The 17,053-nt window shown below is 32.3% G+C and overlaps 1 protein-coding gene across 4 annotated transcripts in view; it reads left to right on the top strand.

Annotated features, from left to right (window-relative positions):
* LOC106468269 (protein roadkill-like) overlaps window positions 1–17,053 on the top strand; it is a 54,439-nt gene that overhangs the window by 5,828 nt on the left and 31,558 nt on the right. The window contains exon 1 of one of the 4 annotated variants that reach the window (XM_022396610.1): window positions 7,781–7,799. The exons of 1 other annotated variant lie outside the window; for it this stretch is intronic. The gene's annotated coding sequence lies outside the window, so the exon portion shown is untranslated. Of the gene's footprint in view, window positions 1–7,780; window positions 7,800–13,201; window positions 13,329–17,053 lie in introns of those variants that run through there. 2 more of the 4 variants (XM_022396608.1, XM_022396609.1) reach the window with 2 other exon arrangements.

The following is a 17,053-nucleotide window of genomic DNA, read 5'->3' as shown; positions in this document are numbered from 1 at the left end:
TAATCAGGGCATTAACAACCTGATTGTAAGATGGAAGAGCATCATCAATAAGCATGGAGGCTATTTCATTTCATAAATGTTTTGTTTTGATATATAAGTTGTTTGGGTTTTTTCATCTAAAAAAAACGACATTGATTTCTTGTCCACCTAATATATATAAAAAGTGAAGGTTAGTTATTATAGAAGTGCATTGTAATGACTGGATGTCTCAGGTTGTTACTATTCTGTTGTTAAATATTTCATGTAACTCTCTAATGAATTTCACAATACTTATAATGGCTTGGAAAAAAGCTAACTTTTTTTGAGACTATCACTGAAACAGTCCATAATTATTTTACACACATCTCACAAAATGAAATTGGCACTTGTAAAATTTTAGATATAGGACTACAATTCATGTTAATGAAAAAACTATTCTAAACAACTTAAAATTACAAGAAACTGTTATGGAAAGCTATTTGTATTATAGTTCTACTACTGAACTACTGTGAGTACAGTCTTATTTTGAGTAACAATGTGCCTATAAATAATTTTCAAAATTACTACTAGAAAGTTCCAGTATAATTTTTATAAAGTTAACTTTACACATTTAAGTATTTATTGTGTTAAATTTCTCTATCTTTCCTCCATTATAAACACCAGATGAAGCTAAATTTTCAACAGTAGGTTCACATGAGTTGGCATTAGGTAAGGTTTTAACAGTATAATTATTTAATGCTAAAACCAAATGTACACACAAATACTCCAACATATATATTCCTGCTGCAAGTATAACTTTTGTAGTAGAATATAAACTCCAAATATATGGTTGTTTATTTTTTAATCTTGCCCCATTCATGTGAATAATTTTTTGTGCATTTATTCTGTATTATTTTAATTGAAATGGGCAAAATCCTGAGGGTTTTAGAAATATGAGAACTTGGAAGTGGCATGAGAGCTATAAATTTTGAAATTTTGGAAATCTAACTCTGAAGGTAGAGTTAAGAAAAAAAAGCCTAATATTTAAAACTAGAGGTTAAGACTTGTAATACTACTAAGAATAGTGCAGAAGCAGTAAGCCAATCTTGGCTGTAAATTGACAGTAACATAATATGAATTTCATGCCCATTGTCTTATATTTACACCAACCATCTATGCTGGCATGACAATCAAAGCATGCATGTTTTGAGACTGAAATTAAATTTAAAATTCCAGACCTATGTTTGTGGGAAATGAAAAATTTATCACGAATCCTCTTGTGTTTTCAGTGGATATTTCTTCTGAAATTTAATTTCAAATGAAGGAAACACACATGGTCGATTTTCTGTTGAAATAACATTGCCATTAGGCTAGAGATTCCCAGTGATCAGTGATGAACAGAGCAAGACTTGGTATTTGAAACTGTAATATTAGAAAAACACTATTAATATAAACATTTAAAATGGGTTCTTAAAGTGAAGTATATAATTAATAAAAGGTAAATATTACTGGAAAAAAAAATGTGATTGGCTTATGGAATGAGTTGCCATTGGCAGTAGTTGAAGCTGGTAAAAAGTCGGTTACAGTTTTTACTTTTAATTGTGAGTATGCAGGAACAGTCTCGAAGAATCAAATGGTCCCTTGTTATATGTAGTTATGATATAAAAATGAGGGAAACCTCAATAGCTGTGGCACTTGAAATTATTTTAGGCAGGATTAAAATAAATTCATCTAAGAGACCTTTCTTTCCTTTTTATTAGCTTTTCTTGTGTTCCAGTAATACCAAGCGTGGGGTATGCATATACCCAATTCGATTTTACTACTCATCAGGGTCTCTACCAGCTTACCCTCAAATTGAAATTCTTTTAGGCAGAATTAGAATAAATTAATCTATGAGACCTTGAACATGGTAAAATGCATCAATTGAAAGGGTTTGACCTCCTGAGTCCAAAACTGTAATTAGGTCTCAAATCAATCAAGAGATGATGGAGCTACGAGCTAAAAGGTTTGTACTTGAAAAAAACTCTGAGCCATTCTGTGCGCCACTTTGCCACGGCTAATGATACATTTTCCTTATACCCAGTGTCAACATAGATGGGCTATGCACGAGACTGTGGGCATGTATTTCATGCTAGTGTTCTTTAATGCAAGTTCACTTTTATCTGAGCAGATGTCTAATATTAGGAATAGTTTTTGGCTTGTTGTAAAGCAGGATTATTATATGTTAGTGTTGGGTAATGTGATTTAAGGCAATAATAAATTAAATAAAGAATTAACTGAAAAAAATGATATATCAGGTAGGGAGTAATCTACTAATTAGATAGCAAAGTCTCAATGTAACATTGGACAACAGATCTATATTTTGATATATAAAAAATCCCATACTCACCAAATCATGTTTATAATATGTAGTTTTCAGATTTTCTGAAATTAAATAAGCCTTTATTCTCATAATTATCCATGTTGGTGTACAAATAATATCCTTTGGAAATACATCATATTTATACTGTATATTTTTAATCAGGCCAAATTTAGCATATAAAATATTAAGTATCCATTTAGTATGTATACACCCACTTAAATTAATAGTTTTAATCAGGTTGTAAAAATTTACCAAGCTCAAATAACAGTTGTTGGTTGTAACTTCTAATTTATTACAACTTTTATAACAGTGCTACAAGAACAACATATTGTTTCAACACAGGTGGTACACATATCTTAGTTTTCATTAAATATTTTGGTATTTTAGTATATCAGCTACAAACATTTTTGTTTTTTTATTGTGTATCTAAACATAACCTGACAATGGGGGAGTTATTCATCTATAAATGTGGCAGTGAAAGAACTAAATAATTGGGTTTTAGCTCTTCTTTGAGGTGAGGTTTCAAAATATTTTTTGTCTCATTGATTCTTGCATTAATATCCTTTAAATATGTAATAGATGCATTTAATGTTTCATAATTGTCGTTATTTTTAAAATGTTTTTCTGAGTTCTTTAACATTTGGACAGTTAATGATTTGGCTTGTTAAAATTTAAATTTGTTGCTGCACATAAAAGAAGATATTTGCTTGTTCAAGATAAAGTTTTAGTGACACTCAGTAAAGCATAGAAGTATGTGTGATAATGTTTTGTTGTTTGGAGTTGGCTACAGTAAGGATTCCAATAATATCTGTTGAATATGTAAAATTGCAACCTCTTAGGCTTATATGCAGAAAAACATATTCAATTTAAAAATAATCTTTAAAGAAATTATTTGATTAACTGAAAATTATTCAAGTTTTTTTATACCCAGTACGTACTTTACATAATTATTTTTCAAAGACAAATCTTGGCCAAGAAGTGCATGTAGGCATAGCAATGCCCTTCATATATGTGTTAATATAGCTGATAATTTGGAAATTTTGTGTGATATTTACTTCATTTTACCAACACCCATTTTTATATTTTCAAGATTCAAGAAATGCTGTTTCATTTGTAACAGATGTTTTAGCTACAGAAATGTAGTGATGTTGACAATACACTTGGTTCAATGGCAGTTTTTACAGAGTAAATATTATATAGTATTGTAATTATGTTGTTAAATGTGTGGGATTTATTTACTAATTATGACATCATGGGTAATGTTAATCTAATTACAACCATTCACAAAGGAATGTGTAGTTAATTTTCATAACATGGATAAAAATTCTTAACAATGTGATGTTCCATTTTGGTTTCTGCATCCCATGTCAAATTCAGATATATTGACTGAGTTATGGCTCAGACTTCTGTTACAAGACAGTTCTTGATATAGTGATGTTGACAACATGGGTTCAAATAGCATAAAGCCATTTGTAGAAATGAGTAATTATAACAATTTTTAGTGTTAAGAAACCTAAACAGGAAGTATTATTTCATTACATATTGGCAGGTCTGAAATGATATGTTGGTGAAGTTAAGGTATAAGGCCTTGAACTAGAGGGAGAAAAGATTTGTAAAACATGTTGTTTTTATTCAGTATTTGTTAATGTTAATTCTTTGTCTTCTTTATACATTACTGCTGGAACAAATATTCAAATGAGTATTTTTTGACAAATATCTGAAGGCAAAAATAGATTATTTGTATTAGTGGGAAATTATGTCAATAGAAAAAAGAAAGTATGCATAACAACACACGTTGTTTTCTGCCTAATAACTTAACAGGAGTCACATGACAGTTTCTGTATTGTCAAGTTTTAAAAAACCTTAGTCAGATGTATGGGGTTACTTTAAAAAATCAGATCAACAAAATGTTGTGGACTGTAAAACCTGGAATAAGTAACTTAGTTGTCATGGTAATTTGCACGAACATCTAAAACAGCTACATGCTTTATACTTTATGAAGAACCTGAGAAAGGCCAGGGAACTATTGAAACCATTGCAAAAATAGTAGCACTACTAACACAATCTCACAAGGACAAATTAATGAGCAAGTTAATCAGTTACTTTGTACAGGGAATGTATCCTTTGTTGTTGAAGACAATCTTTCACTGAGCTCCTGCATTCCCTTCGACTAGAGTATAATTTACTCTGTTGCAAGACAGTCACTGGTATGACTGAAAGTCAGCACACCAATGGGAAAACAGGTTTATGCTTTCAGCAATTCTACATGTCATCACAAATCTGGTTGAAAAAATTAAATCGGAGATAAGTGATTCAACTGTAGTTAGAGAAACAAAAGTTCTGATAAAGCATGAGCTGAAGAATCAGTTTAAATTCTGATAAAACATGAGCTGAAGATTCGGTATAAATTCTGAATCTGTGCAAGTCCTGACAGTTTCTCTTGATCTCCAATTGAAAACTCTTTAAGTTTCTTATAGATACACAAAAATAAAAAAGTAAAGAAGAAGAAAAAAAGTCCAGGTTAGAATGTGCACCTCCTCTCTCAAGAGCTTCCAAATACTGCTCTACCTGTAAGAGCTGCTTAGTTAATCTGAAGAAAAAAATCTAAGCTTGAGTTGATATGCCCCCAGTGTTCCTCTAGTTATAATTGTCTGTCAGTACCTACTACTGATAGTTATTCTGACAGCAGTTTTATTAATAAAATTACAAATATTTTTACTGTCTAATTACAAGATGTAATAGAGTATAAAATATTTCAGCCTTCTTTATTCTGAAAGCTTAGAACCAGATAGCCATATGTAAATCTTTGATGATACTGAGTAGCATGCAACGGATTGGATGGATCATACTAAGAAAATGTTGACTTGTATAGTTACTAGGTGCCTGTTCTAAGCATGGAATCAGATGTAATTTTTGTTTGATGTGTTTATTTTGGTTAAAGTTGCAGATAGTGGTATTTGCTAATTGTTTAATTGATGACCCCCATTGATTACATTCAATTGACTGGTTAGTACACTGTTCCTCAGAACTTGGTACATATAAGCAAAAAAAAAATTGGTAGCAGGTGTTGCTACCCAGTTGACTTCTCCCTAATCTGCAGTTTAAAAAGAAAAATTAGAAGTGGGTGCTTCCATTGAGCTGCTTTACCCTTGTCAGAATTTAAGAAGGAAAAAAGAAAAGGAAAAGTTAGTGGGTGCTACCAGACATTTGCCTTCCCTCTAGTAAGCAGTTCAAGAAAAAAAAAAAAGGTTGGCAGTGGGTGCCAGAAGACAGACCAATATATTATGTTCCCCCAAAATAAACCACTTGATAATGCTTATAAATCATTGCTTATCAATTTACTATTATATTAGCATAATAAGGTTCCATAAACAAGTATTTGATATAGTAGATATAATGTGGTTGATATACATTATTCTTTATTTTCACTCTGAGTTCTCAGAATTTTTGTTTTTCTCATCAGGTTAACCTTAAGTTTTCTGTAGCATTGGAGATTTATTTGGGTTTTGATCATTGTTTCTAGAAGTGGATCAATAAGGAAAATATATTCTAATAATTTTTGTAATAAATGCTTACATAGTGTCTTTTATGAATGCTAAGTTTAGAAACTGATTGGTTATAGATGATTTTATTACAGGAGACAACTAAAGTTAGTTGTTTTTTGTAGGTCTTGTTTGAAGCCAAGTAATATTTTAAGTCAAGGTTTTTGTGATGAGCAGTATGACTTTACCCCAATCCTAAACCCAAGAGTCACTTTCATTCTTTTATCGTTTTTAATTCCAAAGTTTTGGTATTTGTATATGATACTGTGCTGTGTTAGGAAAGAAAAAGGTTAGGGCTAACCTTTGAGTATTTCATTTTCAGCAGATATTGCTCAAATTTGTAAAGTAGATTCTGTAAGAAGTTGGATCACAAACCCATATACACAAATGTTCATAAACATAGCCTTTACAAATTAACATTTTTGAATTAAATTGATTAACATTGATGCACTGTGCTAAAGAAAATAGTCAAGTAGTATTTGATAACAAATGGTTAAGAAAAATGTAATAGTCAGGGGTGTAGACATAATTTATCGGGTTTAATTTTCGTAATTGGAATGAACATCTAGAAAGAATTTTTCAAAACGATCGCCAACCAGTTTTTCTACTTAAAATCTAACAACTGTAATGTTGTTCGATATCAGAATTTTCAGGGATACAAGTAAAATTGAAGGTATAGATTAGGGCCACTTCATCTCAGACGCACAGTGAACAATTAGATCTGTTCCCATGGTTACGTCCGGGTCTCGATACCTGACCTTGATGGTCTGTATTTTCTGCCATTGCATTGACTACTCTAGTTCCCATTTAGGGCACGTTGAGTGTACGTGAAATGAGCGAGCCCGTGTAGGGTATATCTATAAACGTACCGTAATGTTGTGGCTATGGTAGGACGCCCATCATCATACATACAGGTCATTCTTCCGACCCTATTTTGGTATGAGTATATGAAATTCTTTCTTTGTGAAGAGTTAAGATATGTATGATCACGTGTAAGGTAAATTTTTGAAATCTTATTCTGTGCCTGAATTAAAAAAAGATCTTTAACTTGCAATTATGTTTTAACGTTCGTTATTGGGCATAAGTGTAAATGTCAATATGCTTTTTAGACTAACTATGTAAGATCGAATCGTCGCAAGCTTAAAACGTAGGTGGATGGATCCCATTAAATAGTTTCACTTCAAACGTACTCAAAACGATATGGACAGAGATGGTCAGGTGGTTAGGGCGCTCGACTCGCAATCTGCGGGTCGCGGGTTCGAATCGCCATTACACCAAACACGCTCGCCCCCCTTTTAGCCGTGGGGGCATTATAATGTCACGGTCAATCCCACTATTTGTTGGTAAAAGAGTATCCCAAGAGTTGGCGGTGGGTGATGATGACTAGCTGCCTTCCATCTAGTTTTCACTGCTAAATTAGGGACGGATAGCGCAGATGGCCCTCGTGTAGCTTTGCGCGAAATTCAAACCAAACGACATAAATATATACTTATATTTACATGCAGAGAAAAAACAAACACAAATTGGCGTGTACAATCTTTTTCTAATTGATACTTTAGTTATGATTTATTACGGTTTTATTCTATTTTAAATCGTTTTCGAAACACAATGAATGACATTACTCGTACAATGCATCCCAAACATTCGTAGAATTCGGCTGGTGAAAACTACTGTACGACACATTCCCGTAATTACTGGTGTTATATGTTTTGCAGGATAGCCTGCTTATATTAATGTTCAACAGATTGTATAATGTTTTAAATACAACCACGAGATGAAGTCCTTACTCTTTTTCAGGCATAATATGATGTGCCCTATTGCGGTCCAACGTTCGACTCTCGTTTAGGGTTGCCGACTGTGGAAATTTCGGGCAAATGAGGACGATTGAGGGGAGTAGCTTCCTCTCGTATCTCATTAGAAGAATTTAGATTAATTCAGTAATTTGTTTTTATTTATTATTACCGTACGTAACAACATTGTTTGGCTTAATTTAGATTAAAAATTAACACTTTCGTTCATCATTCAATAGGCTTGTGTTCAAGTGAGACTTCTGTATAGGCACGCTAGTGTGTTTGTTGTTAAAAGCCCAAAGCTGCATAATGCGCTATCTGTGATCTGCCTTTTGCCAAACTCGATTTTTAGCGTTATGAGCGTTTAGACCTCCCGCTGAGCTATTGGGGGACGTAAAACACCGCTACATCACAAATAAGCCGTCTCTACAATTTCGCTGCCTTTAAACTCGAGTAAACAGTAATAAACATGTTTTCTTAAATTTTCGGGTAGTTAATAACCCTAGTACTGTTATCACAAAGACAAAATTGCGATCTATTCCTGCTTTGTGGTGGTGGGGGGTGCTGTTGACTAGTTACATTTCTTGTAGTTTATCAGTTCTCAGGGACGGGTAGTGCAAATAGTCCTTGAGTAGCTTTGCACAAATACTTCAAAGCAAACAAACCACTATGTAGTGTGTATAGGTGAACTAAGCTTGTTAACGATTTCTTCAATATATATATATCAGTATATTACTTTATAAATTTGAAATAACTTTGTTGGTAGGAACACTAAAGGAATTTTATTCTTTAAAAGTTTTTAATCAATGTAATATACAATTTCTCTTCTTTTTTTTTCTGTCTCTCAAACGCGTTGTTTAAACACGTTAATCTTGGTTCAAGTGCAAAAACGAATTACCGCGTGTGAATATTGTGTTAAAGAAATAGTAAAAACATTGTAAAACTGATCGATTCTACTTGTTTGCCACGTGTAATACAATTTAAAATGTATGACACGATGAATGCCTCAGAAACCGCTGGAAAGACCTTGTTGAGTGTAATATAGGTACGTGTATATTACATATAGATCTCTGAAGTCTGAATGACAAAAACCTTTGTTGTAACTAAGACGACAAAAAATCCATTATATGTCCTTGTACCTAATAGTAATAAGTATTTACTACAGTGACGTAATTTAAGGTTCATTAAATATCAGCCGGGAAGATTAACCTTGACGTTATATAAAGTTATATTGCCAACGAGAAAAAACACGAAAGATACAATTTTTTTTTTGTTTGAACCCAAATTAGTGATTATTATGCTAGAGTCAAAAAGTACTTTTATATTCTTTAGAGATTTTTGTGGCTCAGCGGTAAGTCTTTGGACTTGTGGCGTTAAAAATCGGGCTCCATACCCGCGGTAGGCACAGCATAAATAGTCCATTGTGTAGTTTTGTGCTAAACAACAAAGTATATTTGTGTAATGTGCAAAAAAAGTAGAGCGATAAACGTTGACAGGTGGAGAAATGGCTATTTTTAACCCTAAAATCAGTTTAACAAATATACAAGTAAGAGGAAACTTGGTGTAGTAGAAAAAAAAGTAATATGTTGACTGACGTCCTAAATTCATTTTCAAACATATCATAGTCTTTAATTATTGCTAAAAAACAGGTAATTGCAAGACCTTTCGTGACAGTATGTCCTTAATGTTGTACCAGAATTGTCTTTACTCAATCATTTAAATATTTGTCAGTATTGGCTTATTGTATTTTGAACACCACATTCACTGTTCAGTCTCTTAGGGTTTTTTCAATAAGCGTGTGTGACAGTACTTCAACCAAACTATGTTCTCCAATCCATTTCCAATGACGCGTTTCGTACAATGCCAAGCTCTCAGATTAATTAAGGAGTTACAAAATTGAGATTGAGCGAAGTAATCCCATTTATAAGTGTGTTATTAAGTACCTTTTTGATTTTCAGATTTGGTTTAAACCAATTTTCCCGATTGTTGTAAATCTGTGTATTTATGATCTATAGTAAATGCAGAAATCTTTGAATTACCAAGTGCTTTTTCTATGTCAAGAAATGATGTGGAATTTGTTCTAACTTATATTAAATTTTTAGTTTTATAATTCATTATTTTTTTTGTCTTCGTCTGAATAGATTATGCCAAAAAAGGAGTCACAATTAAATGTTTTTCGAACTTTTGATTTTTCTTTTTTACCAGTACCTAGATTTTTGTTTTGGAACATACCTTAAATATACAATTTTAAGAGTGTATGAAGCACGTGCGAAATAATATAATTAGGTGAGAAATCAAAGCAACTGATAATTAGGCATAACCAGATAACTTTAAACGTTATTTTTTGGCAATGTTAGATTTATATGGCTTAGTGGTTTTTTAAAACATTCTTATTGTCAATTTTTGCGCATTGTTCTCAAGTAATTATACATTGAAACTGTTGGATCATTTGTGTGTGTTTTGTAATACTGAATTTGTTAGAATTATTTGTAATCCTGTACTTCATACAGCTTAGGCAACAAAAATTTGGGTGAAGCCCTCAAGGACTTTTTAGAATTTAGCAGACTGTTTCGCGTTGACTTGTGGACCACCCACCTTCTTCAGTTTTGAGTACGAGAGTATATATAGGTTGCCAAGCAACGCGTATGGCATTGAAGGTTTGGAGTGTTTTGTGTCAGTAAAGCACTGGCTGGCCTAGTTTGTAAAAACAGCCGCACTGCTGACCCACTTTGTCAGTGGTGACAGTGTAAAAAAAAAAAAAAAAGGTAGCCCCAGACCGTTGAATTACGAGCAGGAACCTAAAAGTAGTGGGCCTCTTGTTATTATGATTATACCGGACACACAGTCATACAGTAGGTGGCTGACCTTGATTAACTTACGTAGAGAATATACTTGTATGAGAGCTGTTTATATTTTGCAGTGATTTAATGTATGGTGAGGTAATCTTTATTAATATATTAGGAGTATTATACTGTGATCTTTACCAATGTCATTCTCCTCGTTTCGGGAGTTTTTTTTGTAGCTGTGTTGGTTGATTGTTTGTATATTGCCCCTTCGCATCGTTCAATGGTTGCAACTGGCAGCATTAGCTAAGAGTGAACGTTCTGTGCACTAGTGCCACGATAATGTAAACGTTTTCAACTTTAAAGTACATGCACTAATTCATAAGGTAAGGAAACTCTTTAAAGTCAGTGTGGTCAAGGTAAACAACTTGTCTTTTTTTTGCGTATATCTAACGCCTAAATTTATGTAAAATGTTTATGTAAATATTACATGTAAATACTAACGACGATTTTTTTTCTTCTGAAACGTAAATATAAGATATGAATATCTAAAATGAATGTAAGTTTCGTTTTATGAACAGCATAAGTTAAGCAGGAACACTAACGAAAAATTCACGGTGTAAGTAGCTTTAGTATTTAAATTATGACAGTGCGCTAATTTAGTGTGAACATGTGGAGTCCTAGCAAGGGCAAAATCCAGCATATTTTAAGTAAGATGAGGACTATATTTTGTGGCTTGTAGACTTATATTGAGAACGCAATATTAGGGGGTACTTTAAGTACCGAACAAGAAAATTGTTAAACTCGTAAAATGGGACCATAGAAAGAAACAAATCAAAACAACACCGTTTATAAAGTTTTCTGACTCGTAATGTTCTATCTAGCTCACTGAAAAGTTAGGATATTCCGTACTGAGTTCAGTTAATATACATGTTTGTGTAGGTTCTTTGCAAGATGTTCAATTACCCATTTCACCAGTTTCCATAATTTTGCAGGATTCATAGTGGGTAACTGTGTTTTTTGAAAGACTGTATATCTGAGATTCTTTAAGAAGACATTTTTATCTTGATTGGTTCGAGTTCTAGACTTCGTCCTACTGTTATCTTTATACTTAACATGTTGTAGTTGGCAAAACTGCATGCTTCCCATGCATGCATTCTTTCCGCCAATTTCGAAATATAGTTGATATCATCCGTTATTTTACGTTGGTTACTAAGTGAATAACAACAAAAATTCTTCACATTAGAGATAGGTATTCAACTATATAAATATCACTTTTCGTAGAATGTGTATGACCTTTTTTTTGTACAGAGTTTAAAGGTTATAACAAAGCGGATGGCTCAAGCCTCCAAAGCCCCTCCCACCTTTGTTGCGCGCTTGATTTTTTCTCGGTTAACTCTCAGACTTGTACAGTAGTTTGTCTGCTTGAGTCTGGGATTGATGGGTGAAATCTCCTTGCCTCTACTAGCTTTGCATTTGCGACATCTAAAAAAAAACACACATTTGTTGGCGACTTGTATGTATAGTCTTATTTTGATTACAATAGTCGTTGTGGCAAAACTTTAAGTATTAGAGTTGTTAAAATCTACTATGACAACTAATAATAAATATTCTCACGAGTAACAAGAAGACTAAATAAAAGCTTCAATGACCATTCTGCCTTAGGTCATCATTTGGTTACTGAGTGCTCAATATAACCTAACGAAGTTGGGCCTGCTTAACGAAATTACCAACCGCTTCATCAAGTTTCATGCCTATCACATTTTGTTAGTATAGTTATTGCTGTTTAAGAAAATTTGAGATTATATATAAAATATATTTAATACTATAAGTAACTGAAATGTATATTGAATTTTGTAAAAACATTGTTAGATTGTTGATTTAAATACTGAAGCCTTCTTTACCGTTAAAACTTGTGTACTTGAGAATGATCGCACCAGTGATCGAAACGTTGTACCTCTTATAAAAGAATAATATTCCTTACTGTAAAAGATCTAATTTGTAATCAAATAATACTTAATCAATATGTAAACTCAAAACGAAACTATTTAACTCCAAAATCAGTTTACATTGTTACCGAAGGTAGAAAGATAATGTCATATGTTAACAAAAAATAATTGTTGAGCTACGGCGCATAAATAGTCTTGAATTATTAATATGTTGTGTATACGATTTTTGTACCATCTGTTCGTATTTGTATTAATCATATAAAAAGCACGGTTCTTCTCCTCTGTGACATCGTTGAATAATTCTTTGCCACTATTTTCTTTCACAGTTTGAAACCCTTACTTCACAACAACTAAAAATACTAAGAAGCAATATTAAATTGAATTAACAGTCATTTGGTCGTCGAGTTTGGATTTACGTCTACCATTGTAATGTATTTCAAACTTAAATGTAGAAAACAGTTGTTATGAAAACTGTAACCCATTGTCGCTAAATAAGTATAATGTATTTTTTAACTTTAAAAATATACATTTCTAGATGACCCCAGTGGCTCATCGGAAAGTCTGAGTTATAATGCTAAAAACTGGGCTTTGACCCTCGCGGTGGGCATAACACAGAGAGCCGATTGTGTAGCTTTTATCTTTATAAGGAACAATTGTATATAGGGGCTAATAAACCGCCTTATCTCCATCTGGTGGCAAGACAAGAAAGGGCGCGTAGATGACGTACTGTTCACGTGATGTGTCTGCCCCCAACAACAAGGTCGTGTAGTGTTGGAACATTATATTGAAAGTTCAAGCTGCGTGGTAGGTTATGAGCATGGTACAGTGCGATGTGTATTTCATGAAAACGTTTATTTGCGTTCTTTTAAATATATTTTGTGAACTTTGTGGATTATTCTGAAGTTTTTGTAACTTACGAGAAATGAACAAGGTTGCAGATGTGAGTGGGTGTTTTATTAACTTCAGAGTTAAGGATAGTAATACTTATAATTAATACAGCTGTTAACTTTAAAGTTTAAGATACCTATACTTGTAAGTGTATAGATTTACCCTGTAAGCACAAGACAAAATGAACTAAGGACAACCGTTGGTATTCCAGGATTATTGAAATCTGAAGATCATTTTATTTTTTCATTTTATAAATAGGTTATATTATTGTTCAACCAAAAAGGTATAATACAAATATGGTTTGGTTTACACTCTTCAGCAAAACAGAGCTAGCTATAGGAAAACCAACCAACCAACAAAAATGGTTAACTTTAATGGTGATGTATTGAAATTCTTTATATGAGAAAAGGTGATTGTCTAGTGAAATATTTATATAATATATATATACTACCTCTGTTATCAAAAACATGTTGATCTATAGCAGGGGTGAAATTCTCAAAAAACAGTAGGGGTACTCAGCTGGGTGAAGTGGACCTGTTTTTGAAAATCTGTGTGTAAACATAAAAAAAAACGACAAAGTAGCTCAAATAAGTCCTGTTAATAGTATCACCTTAAAGAATAAGTTTCAGTAGTGGCAGAATTTCGCCCCTGATTTATAGCTTATATGATTAAAAATATTTTCTTATTGTTAATTAGTGTATGTATTAAGGCACATTTAATCACAACTAATGAACAGTTATTGTAATACAGAGTTTAAATCCAAGTTACTTGTGTCTCAAAATTGTTTCTATAAATATTAAATTAGGAATGAGGCCTACACCATAACAAGGAGCAGTAGGTTAGTAGGTATGATGATTAATTATTGTTTTAAAATATCTAGGTGCTGTAATATTTTTGACTTATATTTTAAGACCAAGTATGAGTAAGGAACTTATTCTAGTACAAACTGCTATTTACAAAATGGTTAAATTGGGAATTTGAAAGAGGTGGAACTCCCTTTTGTGATCCAAATCAGAAGACTTAGGGATGCTGATGGTTTGAATACTCAAAAGGTGGAATTCTTTTTTTTTTTTTTTCTATGACTGTTTTGCCCCAATTTAACCCCTGCATTTACAAAGGCAATTTTCAGGAAACTATTCCTATCCAGGACCAATAGATATGTGTCAGATTGTGATTGATTTTGTTTTGTTGAATGTTATTTACTTCTACAACTCTGGTTCTGTCTTTTTCTTACTGGGAATTCTCATCAAACAAAAAGATTCATTAAAAGTAATGAAGTTTGTTTTATGATACAGAACTTGCTGAACCAGAAAATAATTTAAATACCCTAGAAAGAAAAATCTACATATGAGGGGGGAAAATTGTTTTGTAATAAAACAGTACCTTTCATAGTTTTATATAAAAAACAGTGTAGTATTTTTACATTGCTTCAGTGAAACTGAAATTATCTTCATGTGTTATATTAACATATTTGCTGTAGAGTTTATTCTTCCATTAGACTGCCATAGAAACAGAAGTACTTAGATTGTGTTCCTGTATTAATTAATAAAAAATTGAATTATTGTATTGAAGTTGTATCTGTTGTTCTTACAGTAAGTGGTTTCTTACAATACTATGCATTATTTACATATGTCTATAGCCATTAATAATTTGCATTTAAAAATAATTTTAGACCATAAAAGAATAGAGAATACAGAACTAAGAAACTGGTGCATGTTTCTTCATTTTGGTGAATACATTTGGCGTGCCAGGTAGAGAAATTTCATATTAAGATTATTTTATAATAAACTGACCATGCGAAAGATACTAGTCACATAGCATTTTTACAATTTGTACAATTGTTATCCTCCCATAGTGAAGCAGGGTGGGGAACATTGGTTTACTCCTCTCTGTTGATTTCTGGACAGGATATCTCAAGATTAGATTGAATGGATTTTGACTAAACTTAAACAAATGATACAATTCTAGACCTGATTGACTTGTGAGGAGTAAAAGTTGAGTGGGTTCCAGGTGTTTCATAAACATAGTTTGCACTTGTTTAATATGATGTATCTGTTTTAAAGTTAGTTGATAATTTCAGCAATATAGAAAGTTTGCAACAAGTTTTACAAAGTGGATGAAACCCTGTTAGATATTTTGTAAACTCTGGATATATATATATATTTAAGTGATTTTTTTATTTGCAAAATAACTTAGAAACTTTACTGAGAATCAAAATCATTAGTATTTTTGAGAACTGCAATAAATAATTTAATAAAATCTAACATTGATTTAACTTTAGTTTTTGAAAAGGACAGAATAAACATTGGTATTATTTTGAATTATGGAGCACTGTAAAATTTAACAGTTTTACTAGAAAAGTGACTGTTAATAACTTACTTATTTGGTGCATAGAATAAATGTAATTTTTCATATCATGTATAATAATAGTATTTGAAAGTTTGTACAGATATAGGTATTCTTGCCAGTATGCATTAAAAAAAAATCCCCCCAGGAGAGTTTAGCAAAAGGTTTTGATAAATGTGTTCTTTAAACCTTAAATGTAAATGTGTGTGTCTGTATATATAAATTGATTGTATTTTAAGTATGAATAAAGCTGGGCGATTAGTGGAATTTAGTACTCAATTTTTTTGGTATAATTAATTGATTACATTCAACTAACAGATATTCTCATTAGACTTGGATTTAACAACCTTGAATTAACCTAAAATAATGAGAAATCATAACGCCAATGTTTTGATTGCTTGGATAGTTAGAATAATTAAAAGCATTAATAATTAGAAACATTAACTGATTTATATGTATTTTGATTAATTGATTATTTTACGTGACACTGATCAATGCCCATAGGTAATTTATTATATTGATTAATTGAGTTTACATATTGTGCATATTTAAGTTTATTCCCAAATATGGTTTAAAGAGAATGACTGACAGTTTGCAAGTAGATGAACATTTTGTGAAGATAGTATGCATGTTAGAACCTTAATGAACATTAACAGCGGCTGATATATATATTAGGTAGTCAAGAAATTAATGTCACTTTTTTTAGATGAAAAAACCCAAATAACATGTATGTCAAAACAAAATATTTATTAAATGAATTAGTCTCCATTCTTATCGACGATGCTTTTCCATCTTACAATCAAGTTGTTAATGCCCTGATTAAAGAAATCACTAGGCTTTGAAGCAAAAAACATGTCAATGCTCTCTTTAATACCTTCCACATTTGTATACATTTTCCCATTAAGATGGTGTTGCAGTGAACAAAAAAGATGGTAATCTGATGGTGCCATATCTGGAGAATATAGTGGGTGGGGGAAAATATCCCAACCCACTCCATAACCTTGTGTTGTGTCAAACGTGCCACATTTGGACATACATTGCCATTGAGAAGAAGAACACCTCTCCAATTGAGTGAAGGGTGTTTCTGATGAAGGGCTTTATTCAAACTTCCCAGTTGATGACTATAGATCTCTGCATTAACAGTTCGCTGTGGATTGAGGAGTTCGAAATGAATTACTCCTTTGATGTCCTACCAAATGCAAAGCATTACTTTCTTTGGATGGAGTCCAGGTTTGGGGGTTGGAAGTAGTTTTTTGTCTGGGACTGAGCCATTGTTTTTGGCATTTAATAATCGCTTAGAGAATCCATTTTTCATCACCAGTGACAATTCTGTCCAAAAATGATTCACGTGCCAGAAGAGATGAAGCAACGTTCACATGTGTGGAAACTATGATCATCAGAGAGTTTGTGAGGCACCCAAACACCTTCTCTATGG

Source organism: Limulus polyphemus, unplaced genomic scaffold (genome assembly GCF_000517525.1).
Source record: "Limulus polyphemus unplaced genomic scaffold, Limulus_polyphemus-2.1.2 Scaffold2943, whole genome shotgun sequence".
Classification (NCBI taxonomy): domain Eukaryota; kingdom Metazoa; phylum Arthropoda; class Merostomata; order Xiphosura; family Limulidae; genus Limulus; species Limulus polyphemus.
Note: the sequence above shows the minus strand (reverse complement) of the source record. Positions and strands in the feature narration are given on the sequence as shown.